General features: G+C 43.6%; 2 long non-coding RNA genes across 3 annotated transcripts; one reads left to right on the top strand and one right to left on the bottom strand.

Moving 5' to 3' along the window:
• Positions 1-473: 473 nt before the first annotated feature.
• LOC102955035 lies at positions 474-1,995 on the bottom strand. Its single transcript, XR_445456.3, has 3 exons — positions 1,794-1,995; positions 1,495-1,627; positions 474-1,133 (listed from the first exon to the last, which is right to left on the bottom strand). It is a non-coding gene; the product is annotated as an uncharacterized LOC102955035 (long non-coding RNA).
• Positions 1,996-2,123: 128 nt separating this feature from the next.
• LOC122238624 lies at positions 2,124-13,932 on the top strand. 2 transcript variants are annotated; one of them, XR_006217628.1, is made up of 5 exons: positions 2,124-2,196; positions 4,127-4,195; positions 10,193-10,546; positions 11,646-11,742; positions 13,217-13,932. It is a non-coding gene; the product is annotated as an uncharacterized LOC122238624 (long non-coding RNA). The 2 variants fall into 2 exon arrangements; XR_006217627.1 differs by having other exon boundaries at positions 13,001-13,932.
• Positions 13,933-14,242: the final 310 nt, after the last annotated feature.

The following is a 14,242-nucleotide window of genomic DNA, read 5'->3' as shown; positions in this document are numbered from 1 at the left end:
TTGGGTCCCCACTCTGAAGACAACCCCCTCCCACCAGTAATTTCTTATTAATTCTCCCATTATCCTTAATCAAGGACTAGGAGAATGAAGTTTCAAAACAGTAATGAAATCCCAGGACCTCAATATGAATCACTATTTAGCCCCTTCCACATCCTTCCTAATGGCCTGACATTCTGGCAGATAAATTTGTCCCTTTGGTTCTTGCCCTATTACCATGTAGAAGCTCAAAGAAAACCCTGCTGGGTGTCTAGCAAATCGACTGGTGTCAGGTCCCTCCCTGACATACTGAGGAGCATTCTTCAAAGAGGGAAGGGGGAAGAGCCAGGGATATCCCTCAAAATCCCACCCACCCCCAGCCTTCCCTCATTGCCCACGTGTCTGTGGCACAAGTACCATGCACCTGTTTGGATGGAAAGAAAAAAAAGGACCATCCAAATCTCCTGAACCCGCACACCAATCACGAGTCCTGACAGTCAAGGTCGTGAAGCCTTTATTAAATCTGTCTACCTGACCTGAGGTCTGCGGGGCTCAGTCACCTCTGCGTGACTGGCCAGGCCCCTTGACCCCACAGGCCTTCACGGAAGGGCGGTTTGAGGAACAAGATAATGCACAAAAGAGGGAGAATATACTCATGTGAAGAGCCAAGTTTCCATGTTGATGGTTAGTGGAAGAGCCTTTGGGTCTGAGCTGAGCTCTGAGGAGGGCAAGGGACCCATCCTTTTCACTGCTACAAACGCCTACAGCCGGGTTCCTGCTCACGCCCGGCCCTCTCTCCTGAGGAATCCTGTGAGCCTTGACTTTGAAGGAACCTTAACCCCTGAGGGCTGTGTCTTCTCCTGCTGCCTGGACCAAGCTCAGATCTCCTCAGTGAAGGGAGAGTACTCAGTACCTTGAGGGGGAAACGGGTGTGGGCAATGCACGGACCAAGACAAGAGCCCCAGGTCCTGCTCGCAGACCCTTTTCCAGATAGCTAACACTGGGGTGAAGGCTGGGAAGGCAGGAACCTGGGAAGGTCCTGCTGGGATGCGGACTCCTGGAAGGTGACTTTTTAGTGGCTAGAAGATGACCGCGTGCACAAATAGCCTCCACACTCTTGGTTATGCTTGACTGATGACCGTGGGCAGTGACCAGTCCTGTGAAAGCAAAAGGAAATGAGAGGAAACTTGATACACAGAGAGGCGGCCAAGTTAAAACCACCAGCAGTGTGTGCCACACCTGTTTTCAAAAGACACTCCCATTCGCGTGGAGGTTCTGACTTAGGCGTTACTATTCCGTCGCGTTTCAGGTGAGAGCAAATTTCGCAAAGGGTTCCCTGGTCCCCCCACCCCGCCCCCGCATCCCGAGCTTAGATGGGAGCCCCTGGCCCTTGCAGAGGAGGTCTCCTGACCCCAAGCTTCCACCTCTCACGCTGGGAAGGGAGGTGAGAAACGGAACATCCCTCAAAACCCGGGGGGAGCCAGCCTACGAGAGGAGAGGGGCGGCCGGGACACTCACCCCGGCGCCGGGGAACACGGGGCACGGGGCCGGGCGGGGCAGGGCGGCTCCGCTAGGCTAGTCCGGGTCCTCGGAGTCCTGCGCTCTTTCATGGCCTGCAGGCGGCGACTCCTCAGGAAGGGAGAATGGAATCCTGCCACGGGAGACCAAACACAGAGGTAGAGGGAGAAAAGGGGGCGGAGTTGCGAGGGTGAGCCCGAGGCGAGGGGAGGGGCTCAGCCCTGCAGCGCGGGAGCCACGCCCTGAGGGGACAGAGCTGTGGCCCTGGGGACGCCAAGGCCGCAACTTCTGCAACCAACCTGAGGTAAGGGAGGGGACGCCCAGTTCCCCACATCCTGGGTCTCGGGGTTTTTCCTGCATCCTTAAGGCAGTTCTGATCTTCCCTGGATAGGGAGGGTGCGTATAAGCCGGGTTGTCGGCTAAGAAGTCAACTCAGAGCGGTCGCGGAGAAACTGAACCAGGGGCGGCCCGAAATTAACCGCCAACTGCCGGGCTCCAGCCGTTGGCCACGCCCACCGCCCCTCCCCCGCAGCCCTCCTCCAATCAGAGGCCAAGCTCCTCCCCCTGCCCGCTCCCGGCCCCCGAAACTCCGCAACCTGCCAACGGTCCTGGGTTTGGCAGTTTGCGGACCAGTGTAGGTGGGAGAGGGCCTGGAATCCGCGGAGCGCGGGGGCTGCCTAGGAGCCTTGGCCCTCGGAACAGGTGGTGGCAGGGTGGAAGGCGACGGAGCCCCTGGGCCTCCTGCTTTATATTTACCAGGCCGTGGAATCCCAGGATTTCTGTGCTTCCTGAGTTCTTACTTCCCTTTTATCTTAGCTCAGAGGAAAGCACCATCCAGAAGGCACTTGGCCTGAGGTCTCACAAGAGTTAGAGGCACAACTGCAATTCAGACCCTACTAACGCCAATTTCTGACATTTTCCACCCAACCAAAGACCCTCTACTAGAGAGAAACGCTTGACCAGGCTCATCCAGCTCATGGGGCCTCAGAACCCTGAAGAAAGCTTTGCCATTGTCTCCTGCTTCCCCTGTCCCCTTCTGCAAGGCCTGGGGAACCAGGTTCTCACTCAGACCTGCAGAGGCTGGTTGGAGGGGAGCTCGTCTGTTAATATTTCCTGGGCACTTATTTTGAAAGACTCCCTCCTGGAAAGTTCAACATGCATCATCATACCTGAGCATCCCAGATTCCTTTGTAAAAAACTGACAATTCACATAAGGTTCACCATTTTAAAGTGTACAATTCAATGGCTTTTATTACATTCACACTGTTGTGCAACCATTACCACTATTGAATTCCAGAACATTTTGTCACTCCCCGCAAAAGAAGCCCCATACAAGCCAAGCGGTCACTCCGTATTCTTTGCTTTAGCCTAGAGCAACACGTAAGCCGTTTTCTGTTTTGACGGATTTACCTCTTCTGGACACTTCGTGTGAACAGGATCACACAACATATGATCTTTTGTGTCTGGCTGTCTTTTACCTAGTATAGTGTTTTCAAGGTTTCTCCATGTTGTAGCATGTACTAGTACTTCATTCCTTTTAAGGCTAAAGAATACTCCCCTGCATGATTACACCTTATTTTGTTTATCCATTCCCGTCGATGGACTTTTGGGTTGTTTCCACTCTTTGATTTTCATGACTAACTCTGCTATAAACATTTGTGTACGCATTTTTTTGTTTGAATGTATGTTTTCAGTTTGTTTTGGATATATGCTTGGGAATGGAATTGCTGGGTCATATGGCAATTCCGCATTTCACTTTTTTTGAGGAATTGCCAAAATGCTTTCCACAGTGGCTACACCATTTTACATTCCTACCAGCGATGCATGAAAGTTCAGGTTTCTCCTCATCAATGCTGGCTATTTTCATTTAAAAAAAAAAGTTTATAGCCATCCTAATAGGTGTGAAGTGGTATTGCACGGTGGTTTTGATTTGCATTTCCTTTGTTGTTGTTTGTTTGTTGCATGGCTTTTCTGAGCTAGTTTTGTAGTTTGTATCCTATGACAGTTTGTCATGTGTGGCCACTAAAGTCTGTTCTGTTAGATTTATGGTCAGCTAGTGATTTCACAGAAATTTCCTTAAATACTTGGAACTAAAAAAACAAAAAAAACCCAAAACCTCCCAGTCTTAGTGGATGGTGCGTGTGTGCATGTGTGTGTGTATGTGTGTTGGGACATGTATTCAACACTCAGCTAGACAATTTACAACTGTATCTCAGCCTTTGCTTCCTGCTTGTGCAGAGCCTGAAGATAAGTCAGAGATAAGAGCTTAGGGCCTTCTCAGGTCTTTTCTGAGCCCTGGGTATTTGCATGGCTTTCTGGATTCCCAGAAATGTGTGGCAGCATTCCAAAATCCTTATTCTCATTCCCTAGCGTTTCTCTTCCAGGCTTTTAAGTTAGACTATTGTTTTCCCCAACTGTTATTCCCTGCCTGAGGAAGCAGCAGCTAACACATTTGACTTTAAGTATTTTTGACAAATTCTCCCTGGGTAGCTGCTTCAACCCTGGGATCATTCTGAGGTAGATGAAATAAAGTCAGCTGTTTGAGACAGCTCTTCCAGGAGTCACCAGACAGGTCAAAACAAAAACCACAACTGTTTGAGAATAAGGTCTCTTCTGTTCCCTCTGGTTCCAGGTATATACTGGGAATACCAACTGTTGCCTTCAGGTCACTACCAAGTTGGGGAGTGGGAGATGGTACCAGGTAGGTTAAAATATCTTATTTTATCGAGGCTCATATGTGTTTCTTGAATAATCATTCCCGTGCTTGCTGTATGACATTGATTAGATTCCCCAAAATGTTGATTCTCACAGTTTTTGCCAGATTATTCATTGCTTCTGTGGAGGAACAGACTTCTGGAGTTCCATACTCCACCATTTTTGCCGACATCACACTCTCTATACCCCTTTTAGGTAACTACTCATTAGGAGCTAAGTTCCTGAGAAGTTTAGTAACTTGCCCATGTTGTATCCAGTAACATGAAGAAAAAGGATTTGGACACAGATCATCTGACTCTAGAGTCTGTTATATCCAATTGTAGCATTTGTCCACTCATTCAAGAATATTAATAATTCTACATCTACTAAGTGCTAGGTATAGTTCTAGAAATTCAAGATTACCTCATAGTACAAAATAGCAACTATTCAGGTCCCTGAGAACTTGTACTTTTATGGAGGGAAGGTCATGACAGACATTTAATAGATATTTGATATTAGAACTTCAGAAGTGCTATGGAATAAAGAAATTGAGATATTTATTTTATATAAGGACTGTTATGGGAGTGGTGTGTATACAATTTTTTAACATTTATTTTGTCTTGGTTGCAAATTTTATAGAAAAGTTGCAATAGTAGTACCTGAATTCCTATATATGCTAAAGCAGATCTATTCATGGTTAACATTTTGCTACATTTGCTTTATCTCTCTCTCATTTGATAGTAAGTTGTATTACATTGTGCCTGTTTACTCCTTCATAATTAATTATTTCCTAAGAATTAGGAAATTCTCTTATACAAGCGCAGGGTAGTTATCAATTAAGAAACTTAGCATCTATACAATAGTATTATATAATCAACAACTTACATCCTGAATCTAAATTATGTTATGTCCTCTCATTTGACTGATTATAATATACATTCTTCATCTGTGGTAATAGTCTTTGTTCTGAAATCTACTTAGTTTCATAGTGGTATAGGTACTCCAGCTTCCTTTTGATTAGTATTAGCACTGTTTATCTTTCCCCATTTCTTTACCTTTTTAAAATTTTTTAAATGTTTATTTATTCAGAGAGAGAGATAGAGAGCAAGTGAGGGAGGGGCAGAGAGATCCAGAGACAGAGAATCCCAAGCTGGCTCCACACTGTCAGTGCAGAGCCTGACACAGGGCTTGAAACCGCAAGCCACGAGACCATGACCCAAGTGGAAACCAAGAGTCAGACATTTTAACCGACTGAGCCACCCAGATGCCCCTTCCCATTTCTTTGCCTCAACTTATCTGTATCTTTATATTTAAAGCAAGTTTTGTGTAGGCAGCAGTAGTGGGGATTTCTTTTTTATGCATTTGAGCAATCTCTGCCTTTTTATTGGAGTGTTTAAACCATTTACTTGTAATGAGTTATTGATATGGTTAGGTGTAAGTATATCATCTTGCAGTTTGATTTCTATCTGTTCCATGTGTGTGATTTTTATTTTCCTCTTTATCTTGCTTTATTTTAAAGTATTTGAACATTTTACTCCATTTTCTCTTTTGTTGGCTTACTATCTACAATTCTTTGTTTTTGCCATTTTAGTGGTTGTTTTAGGATTTATAGTACACATCATTAACTTGTTACAATTTACTTTCAAGTGATTCTATACTACATCATATATATTATAGGAATCAACTTCTCCATAGTGTATTTTCATTTATCTCCTAGTAGCATTTATGCTATCTATGCCATACAGTTCACTTTTACATATATTATAAACTCCACACTACAATGTTTTCTCTTAAATGTAACTAACTTTAAAGGGATTTAAATAATAAGAATAAAATCCTACATATTTATCCATAAAGCTACCATTTTCAGTGCTGTTTATTCCTTTGTGAAATTTTATATTTCCATTGGTATAATTTTCCTCGCCTGAAGGATTTCTTTTAACAAATCTTGTAATGTGGTTCTACAGGCATGAATTCTTTCAACCTCTGCATGCCTAAAAATCATATTTATTTGCATTAGTTTTTGAAAGATGCTTTCACTGGGAATTGAATACTAGGTTGACAGTTTACTTCTTTTAGTACTTTCAAGATGTTTCACAGTCTTCTTACTTGCATTGTTTCTCACTAGAAATCTTCTAGCACACTTGTCTTTTTTTCTTCTTCATGTAAGGTGTATTTTTCTCTGGTTGCTTTTAAGGGTTTCTCTATCACTGGTTTTGAGTAATTTTATTATGATTTGGCTTAGAGTGGTTTTCTTCGTGTTTCTTGTGCTTAGAGTTTGTTAACCATCTTGAGTATGTGAGTTAGTTTTTATCATGTTTTGAGTATTTTAAGCTAATATTTCTTCAGATTTTTTTTGTATGTCCCTTTTCTATCCTTTCCTTTGGGGATTCCAATTATAGATATAGTAGGCAGCGTGAAGTTGTACTACTGTTCACTGATACTCTTTTCATTTTCTTTTTTATTATGATTTTTTCTGTGTATTTCATTTTAGATTGTTTCCATTGCTGTCTTAAATTCACTAATCTTTTCTTCTTTAGTGTCTGATCTGTTGTTAATCCTATCGAGTGTGACTTTCACATCAAGCATTGCAGTTTTCCTCTCTAGCTGTTCAATTTGGGTCTTTTTTTTTTTTGCATCTTGTGTCTCTCTACTAACTTTTTCAACATATGGATTACAGTTATAATAACTATCTTAATGTCTTTGTCTGCTACCTCTAACAATGCGCCCAGTTATGGCTTGTTTTAATTAATTGACTTTCCTCCTCATTATAGGTTATATTTTCCTGCTTTTCTACAGGCCAGGTAATTTTTTATTGGACATTATGAATTTTAATTTGTTTTTGTATTCTTATAACTATTCCTGAACTTTGTTCTCAGATGGAGTTAAGTTATGTGGAAAGAGTTCAGTCCTTTCAGGTTTTGCATTAAAGATTTGTCAGATAAAGCCAATGCAGTGTTCAGTCTAGGGCTAATTATCCCCCACCTTTGAGGCAAGATCCTTCTGCGTACCCTATACAATTCTACATGAATTATGAAGCTTTCTAGTTCAGCGGCTTGGAGCAGACACTACTCTTGGTCCTGTGACAGTACCTGGAGATGTTTCTGCTTATCCTTTTAAAAGGTTCTTTCTGTGGTTTGGGTAGTGCTATGATCTGAATGTTTGTTTCCTCTCAAAATGCATATGTTAAAATCCTAGCCCCCAAAGATGATGGATTAGTAGGTGGGGACTTTGGGGAGTACTTAAGTCATGAGCATGGAACTCTCATCATGGGATTGGTGCCTTATAAAAGAAGAGAGCTGCCTGGCCCCTTCCAGCATGTGAGGACTACACAGTGAGAAGTGGACCACCAGAAAAGGGCCTCACCCAATCATGCCAGCATCTGGGTCCTAGACTTCCAGCCCCCAGAACTGTGAGAAATAAATTTCTGTTGTTTATAAGCTGCCCAGTAATGGTATTTTGTTATAGCAGCCTGAATGGACTGAGATGGGTAGTTTCCTCACACAAGTGTGCTGATGAGCATTCTATTGAATATGTGAGAGGGACCCTCTGCAGCTCTCCTCTCTCTTGGACTCTGTCCTGTGAGCTGCAGCTCCCTTGATCTCCTCAGACTCTCAGCTTCTTCAGTCAGGCAGGCAGTCCACTGGGCTCCCTGAGCTGGGCCTGGAACTCTCTCCAGGCACTCAACTGATAAAATTGTAGAATTAATCTCCTTTGTTTCCAAGTCTTCAGGATCTTTGACCTTCATGGTTTGATGTCTTGTATGTTTCAAATATTTTGTTCAGACTTTATGTTATTGTTTTAGGAGAGAGAATGAAGTTAGTCCCTTTTTCTCCATCTTTGAAAGGGATTTAATTTTTTTAATTTTTTTATTTATTAATTTTGAGAGGGGAGGGGCAGAGAGAGGGAGAGAGAGAGAGAGAGAGAGAGAGAATCCTATGCAAGCTCTGTGCTGTCAGCACAGAGCCCAACGTGGGGCTCAATCTCACAAACTCTGAGATCATGACCTGAGCCAAAATCAGAAGTCGGATGCTTAACTATCTGAGCCATGCAGGCACCCCTGGAAGGGCTTTTTAAATTTTTGCTTTTTATTTCTGCTTTTACTGCATTGTAATCAGAGAATTGTTTGTAATATTTCTAATGTGGAACCTACTTATGTTTCCTTTGTGATATAACATATGATCAATTTCAATAAATATTTCATGTCTGCTTGAGAAGAAAGTATATTCTTTATTAAAGGGTACAGCATTTAATACATATTTATGGAATCTAATTTAACATTAATGTTGGTTAAGTCTTCTCCATTTAGACTTATTTTTTGTTCACATGCCCTTCTTGTCCTGAGTGTGGTGTGTAAAACTGTCTTATCGTTATTATTTTTATCTATTTCTCCTTGCATTGCTGTCATTTCTATTTCATTGATAAGTGGTTTCTGTGTAATCTGGTACATAGATATTAATGGCTGATATATTTTATTGTAGATTGTGGGTTTTTGCCTTATAATATGTTTTTATTTGTCTTGTTTGATGCTTTTTGGTCTAAATTCTGCATTGTCTAATAGTAAGCTTACTACTATTCTTTAGAGTTGTTCTATTTAAATAGCATAACTTTTCCTATCCTCTTTTATTCTTTAGCCTTTGAATCACTTTGTTTTAAATGTCTCTATCCTATATAGAAGAGACTGGAATTTTGCTTTGTAAAATATTTTGAAAATCTATTTCTTTTACTAGGCAAGTTAACTATCCTTCGCATTTATTTATTTATTTATTTATTTTTAAATGTTTATCTATTTTGAGCAAGAGGGAGGGAGGGGAAGAGAGAGAAAGGGAGAGAGACTCCCAAGCAGGCTCCATGCTATCAGCTTTCCATGCTATCAATTTCATGAACTGGGAGATGATGACCCGAGCCGAAACCAAGAGTCAGACTCTTAACCAACTAAGCCACCCTGGTGCCCCTCTCCTTCACATTTATTGACATGACTGATAAATATATTGGTGTCAATTTTATGTTATGCTTACTTTGCTTTTTTCTCTATATGTCCCCTTTGCTTTTTTTTAATAAAAATTGTTTTGATATTTACAAAAGTGTACATTTTTGCTCTACTAGTTACCTTTGATTGATATCTTTTAACCTATCCTTATTTAACTTTTATCTCAACTATGAATTATCTGCCTAGATTGTGAATTCTAAATGGTGTCATTTGATTCCTACCTGTTCCTCTTTCTGTCTTCTTTCTTGGCTCTAATTTTAATTTACATGCTTTCTACTTGGTCAGAACCTATGATATTTACAAATTATTTTCCACCTTTGTGGAAATCATTCTCTTTTCCCCCCACTCCTCAGTCATGTCTTGAGCAGACAGAATTCCTCATCTAGCAGGTTATCTTAAAAGGGCTCATGTGTACAGGATTCTCTCACTCTTTGCATATATAATTTTTCAATAGCCTTGATAATTGAATGATAGCTATATTGCATATAAAGTCCTTGGCTTACAACTCATCTCCTTTCTGTTGGTTATCTGAATATAAAGCTCCATTCTTGCCTTGCTTTACAGGTTGCTCTCAAATATCCTGTTGCCAATAGAATTTTCATACTTTTAGAGGTATTATGACTATTGTGTCTGGAGGTCTTGAGTATTGCTTCTTTTTCTTTCTAGTCTAATTACTGTATAGGCTATATTTCTGAGTTGATCATTCTCAACTTGCCCAGGCACGTGGTTGACCTTTACATAAATTAAAGTTTTCTTCTATTTCCATAAAGTGTTCTTGAATTCTGTTTTTAAAATATTAGTTCTATTCCATTGTTCCCTCCAATTTTTAGGGATACCCCTGTTCCTGAACACGTGAGAAGGGGTAGGATATAGTAGAAAAGCGGAGGGACTAGTTTGAGATGGGAGTGCAGATAATTCGTTTACTCCAACGGGCAGGAAAGCAGAGGGTGTGGACATGGATGCTGACAGGTGGCGTCTAAGGAAGCACACTTCTAATTGCTTTGTTTTTCTCAGTGGTAAGGAAGCAAGATCGAAGCTAACTCTCTAATTTTCCCCACCTGGAAAGAAGAATGGAGATGAGTGTGTTTGCCAAATTTACATCTGTGGTCTGAACGTGAATCCTCTGCCAAAATTTGTGGACTATGTTCCAGAAGGAGTTCTACCTGGTAGAACACCCAGAGCTTCTTCCTCCTGGGATTTGCTCATGTCCAGAGGGACAGAAAACGGCACTGATGGAGAATATGAATGGAGGGAGAGGCCAGGCACATCTCTGATGGGAATCTGGAGGATTGTCTGTGGGAGGTGTGAAGACCTGCTCCATATTGCTTCTGGAACAGTGAGAGAAAGACATAGGGACATTGACTTTGAGTGAGTATAAGAAAGAAATTTAAGGGACTGGGTAAGGCTGTTGTGTGAGGCAGTGAATCCTCTCTCCCAGGGAGTATTCCTTAAGTGGCTGAACATCATGATGTCAGGGATGTTGGCTTGGAGATTCCTAGTCAGCAGGGTGATTGTCAAATGGTCTTCACAGCAACTCCAACTTGACTATTCACTGTCTCTCTCTATCAAAACCCTCTTGGTCCAATCTACCTTCAACAAATATTCAGAATGCAACCATTTGTAACTTCCTCCATCTGATTCCCCTGGACCAATACATGGTTTTCTCTCTCCTGAATTATTTCAACGGCCTTCTAGATGATTTCTCTGCTTCCTTCTTGGCCCCCACTCTATTCTCAAAACAGCAGTCAGACCTATCCTGTTAAATTGTAAGTCAGATAATGTCACTCCTCTGTGTGAAATTCCACATCGCCCAAAGTCCTAACAATCGCGTTCACGGTCACATGTGATCTTTCCACGCTCTACCCCCCACCCCAGCCAACCCCTGATCTCAACTTCAACTGCACTCTTCCTTGCCCTGTATTCCCTGCTCACTTACACGGGCCTCTGGCTGTTCCTCAGACATGCCAGACATGCTGTCTTTGCCCTCAAAGGGCCTTGGCAATTTCTTCTTCCTGGAATACTTCTGCCTCTGATACTGAGAGAGCTCACTTTTTTTCTGCTTTCTCCTTAGATTTCATTACCTATTCAAAGAGGCTCTGCCTGTCCACACTTTATAAAAAGGCACTTTTCATCTTTTGGTGTTCCTTTATTTTGCACAATAGTATTTATCGCCTACATATTATATATTTAATTATTTGTTTATATTCTGACTGCCTCGTCTGGCAGTGGCTTTGTCTGTTTCTCACTGCTGAATTCTCAGCGTCTAGAAGGGGCCCAGCACAGACAGAACCGGTGCTCAAGAAATATTTGTTAAGAGAATGAATAAGTGAATAGATGTGATTGTGTTTTCATGAGGAGATGGGATAATGTGACAATCAGCCAGGACTTGTCTCCTTCCTCTTGGAGGCAGGAGAAGGACCAAGGCTTTTAAAACTTGATAATGCTTTCAAATCTTATTGTGTTCCAGTTCCAGGTAAGAGGAAATAAACACATGGCTGCCTCTCTCCCTTACCGAGTATACAACCTAGACAGTACACAGTGCAGCTACCTGAAGTCTCTGAACAGTAAGTACCGGCAAGTGGACTAGGGGGGTAGGGGAAACCAGAAGTCCAAGCACCACCAGACTGGTGGTGCATGGGGCATATTTTGTACTTGGGTCTCTGCTGAGCAGAACTTAGTGTAGCCTGAAACCTAAAGTCAGGTGCTTGGTGCAGAGTTGCAGAAGAAACCCTCTGCTTCTGGCTACAGCAGCAAAATAGGGAACTCCTTTATCTATCTATCTATCTATCTATTTATTTAATGTTTATTTATTTTTGAGAGAGAGAGAGAGTAAGAGAGAGAGCACAAGCTGGGGAGGGGCAGAGACAGAGGGAGACAGAATCTGAAGCAGGCTCCAGGCTCTGAGCTGTCAGCACAGAGCCCGACGCGGGGCTCAAACTCGTGAACCACAAGATCATCACCTGAGCTGAAGTCGGGCCCTTAAGCAACCGAGCTATCCAGGTGCCCCGAAGGGAGCTCCTATAAATCAGAGCATGCGTGGGGGTGAGGATCCCTGCTTTTTCCCTCTTGTTTTTCCTCCACTCTGGTGTCCCAGCCATCAGGAGTCCATGGCTGGAGTGACAGTGGTGACAAACATGGCTGTCAACATAAAAAGGTAGGGGCTAGGACTCTGAGGAAGGGAAGCTTATATTCTGGACTCAGGGCGCTCTTTCTTCCTGCTTTGGGGGTCTTATCCCACCGGTACCTCAGGACTCTTGCTATCTGTCACTCTTCCCTGTCAGTTTTTAACCCAGGTCAGAGGGGTTGGGAGTGCAACATGCTCTTGAAGACACAGCAGCTGTCACATTTGGGACCAGTCAGAAAGCCTGGCCCCAGACACCCCCACCCCAATAAGTATCCTGTGGCTGGGACCTGCCCATCACCCCACCTAGGCTGTGGCCTCCTCAGATGAGGAGCTGGGCCAGCCCCCTGAACCAGAAGACAGAGAGGGGAGCTAATGAACCACTAGCCTTATAAAAACTGTCATGGTCTCTGGTTAGCCATGACAGCTTAAATACAGGGAGAGGGATAAAGCTGGAGCCCAGGAAGATGGGACAGAGGAGGAGCTGAGACCTGACCTTACAGAATGTTTCAAGGGCACTGAATGGGCCACGCTATGGCATCTGTGATGAAAGATGGGCACTGAGGAGGTAACCTCACTCGACTGTTCAGAGGCTGCATGAAGAGGAAGGTCCTTAGCAGTTAGAAGGGGTGAGTGGGGCAGGGAGAAGCTCATGTTTCTTTACACAGCTTCTGCTAAACGCTTCATATGTGCTATGCCAGGTAAGCCTCACTAAGCCTGGGACGTGGGGTGGGCCACCTATTTTCCAGAAGAGCAAGCTGAGTCCCAGAGCCGTTAAACCTCTGTGTCAAAGGCCACAGTCGTGGTGAGTGACAGGGCTGAGGAAGCCTTCAATAAACTTATATGCCTCCATCAGAATTGATATGAATGAAACCCCCCAGATTTCCTTCATTCCTACACTTTTGAATCCCAAACAGGCCATGAACTTGAGAAGACAGAAGCCACCAGCAGTGTGAGGGAAGTGTAGAAATCAAAATATTTCACTGTTCAGTGGTTTGCTGAACACAAGACACTCCACCCCATGTCATGAGACATGAAAGAACAGGGGCTGGGGCCCTTGGTACCTTCACAGGTCTCCCTGAGGAGCTCGTCTCTGGCTGACAAAGATGGGGAGCGGGTTTTCCACACCTCTCATCTGGTCTTCTTGTCTCTGAGGAGGGTGCTGCCGTCAAGGATGGATTGGCCACAGTTCAGCCCAGGCCAGGGTGGCTGTCACAGCTGGGAGAATTCATGGCGCTCTCGGTGGTTCCCAGACCTGCACGCCTCTCTTAGCAGAGAAAGTGACTAAGGGGAAGAGATTTTCTTTGAGTCCCAACTAAGTGTGGGTTAAGACAGACCACTCTTTCTGAGGAAGGGGAAGCCAGAGGAACAAACCCTAGCTTTCGGGTTGAGGGGGGATGCGGTTCTGTGGGCCTGTAGGGGAGGACACGCGGAACGCCCCTATGGGCATGGGCAGGGGGCCACAGGAACTTCTCTCAGAGGCTCAAATCCAGGGGCTTGCTCGGCTCTTCATGGGTGAGGGGCGTGGTCTCAGGACTCCAACTGGTAAACGGCAATGGAGAAAGATCTAGCTCAGGGGCTGTGTATTTATAAGCTGCGAATTACTGAGTAATTAAATACATAACACATAGAACCGGGGAGTAGAAGTGCTAACAGCCTCCCTTATGTTAATTGTATGTGTCACTGAGCACATCGGCATCAACTGCTTCATATTCGTGATAATAGTCAGTGTGTAGGGTTCTAGAACCTCTAGACTGGCACATTCAGAACCTTAGAGGCCATCCAGCTTGGTCTCCCATATCTGATATTAGAATTCTCATGGCTACTGTTCATGCCAGGGAGCACTGATATTATCTTGAGTAGCAACGAGCATGCAACAATGGGTAGAATTCATCTGGGCACTGGTGCCCATCCCCCTCCGGGCAGCCTGGCAGACAGGATCC

Source organism: Panthera tigris, chromosome B2 (genome assembly GCF_018350195.1).
Source record: "Panthera tigris isolate Pti1 chromosome B2, P.tigris_Pti1_mat1.1, whole genome shotgun sequence".
NCBI classification, from domain to species: Eukaryota; Metazoa; Chordata; class Mammalia; order Carnivora; family Felidae; genus Panthera; species Panthera tigris.
This window is presented reverse-complemented; position numbering and strand designations above follow the sequence as displayed.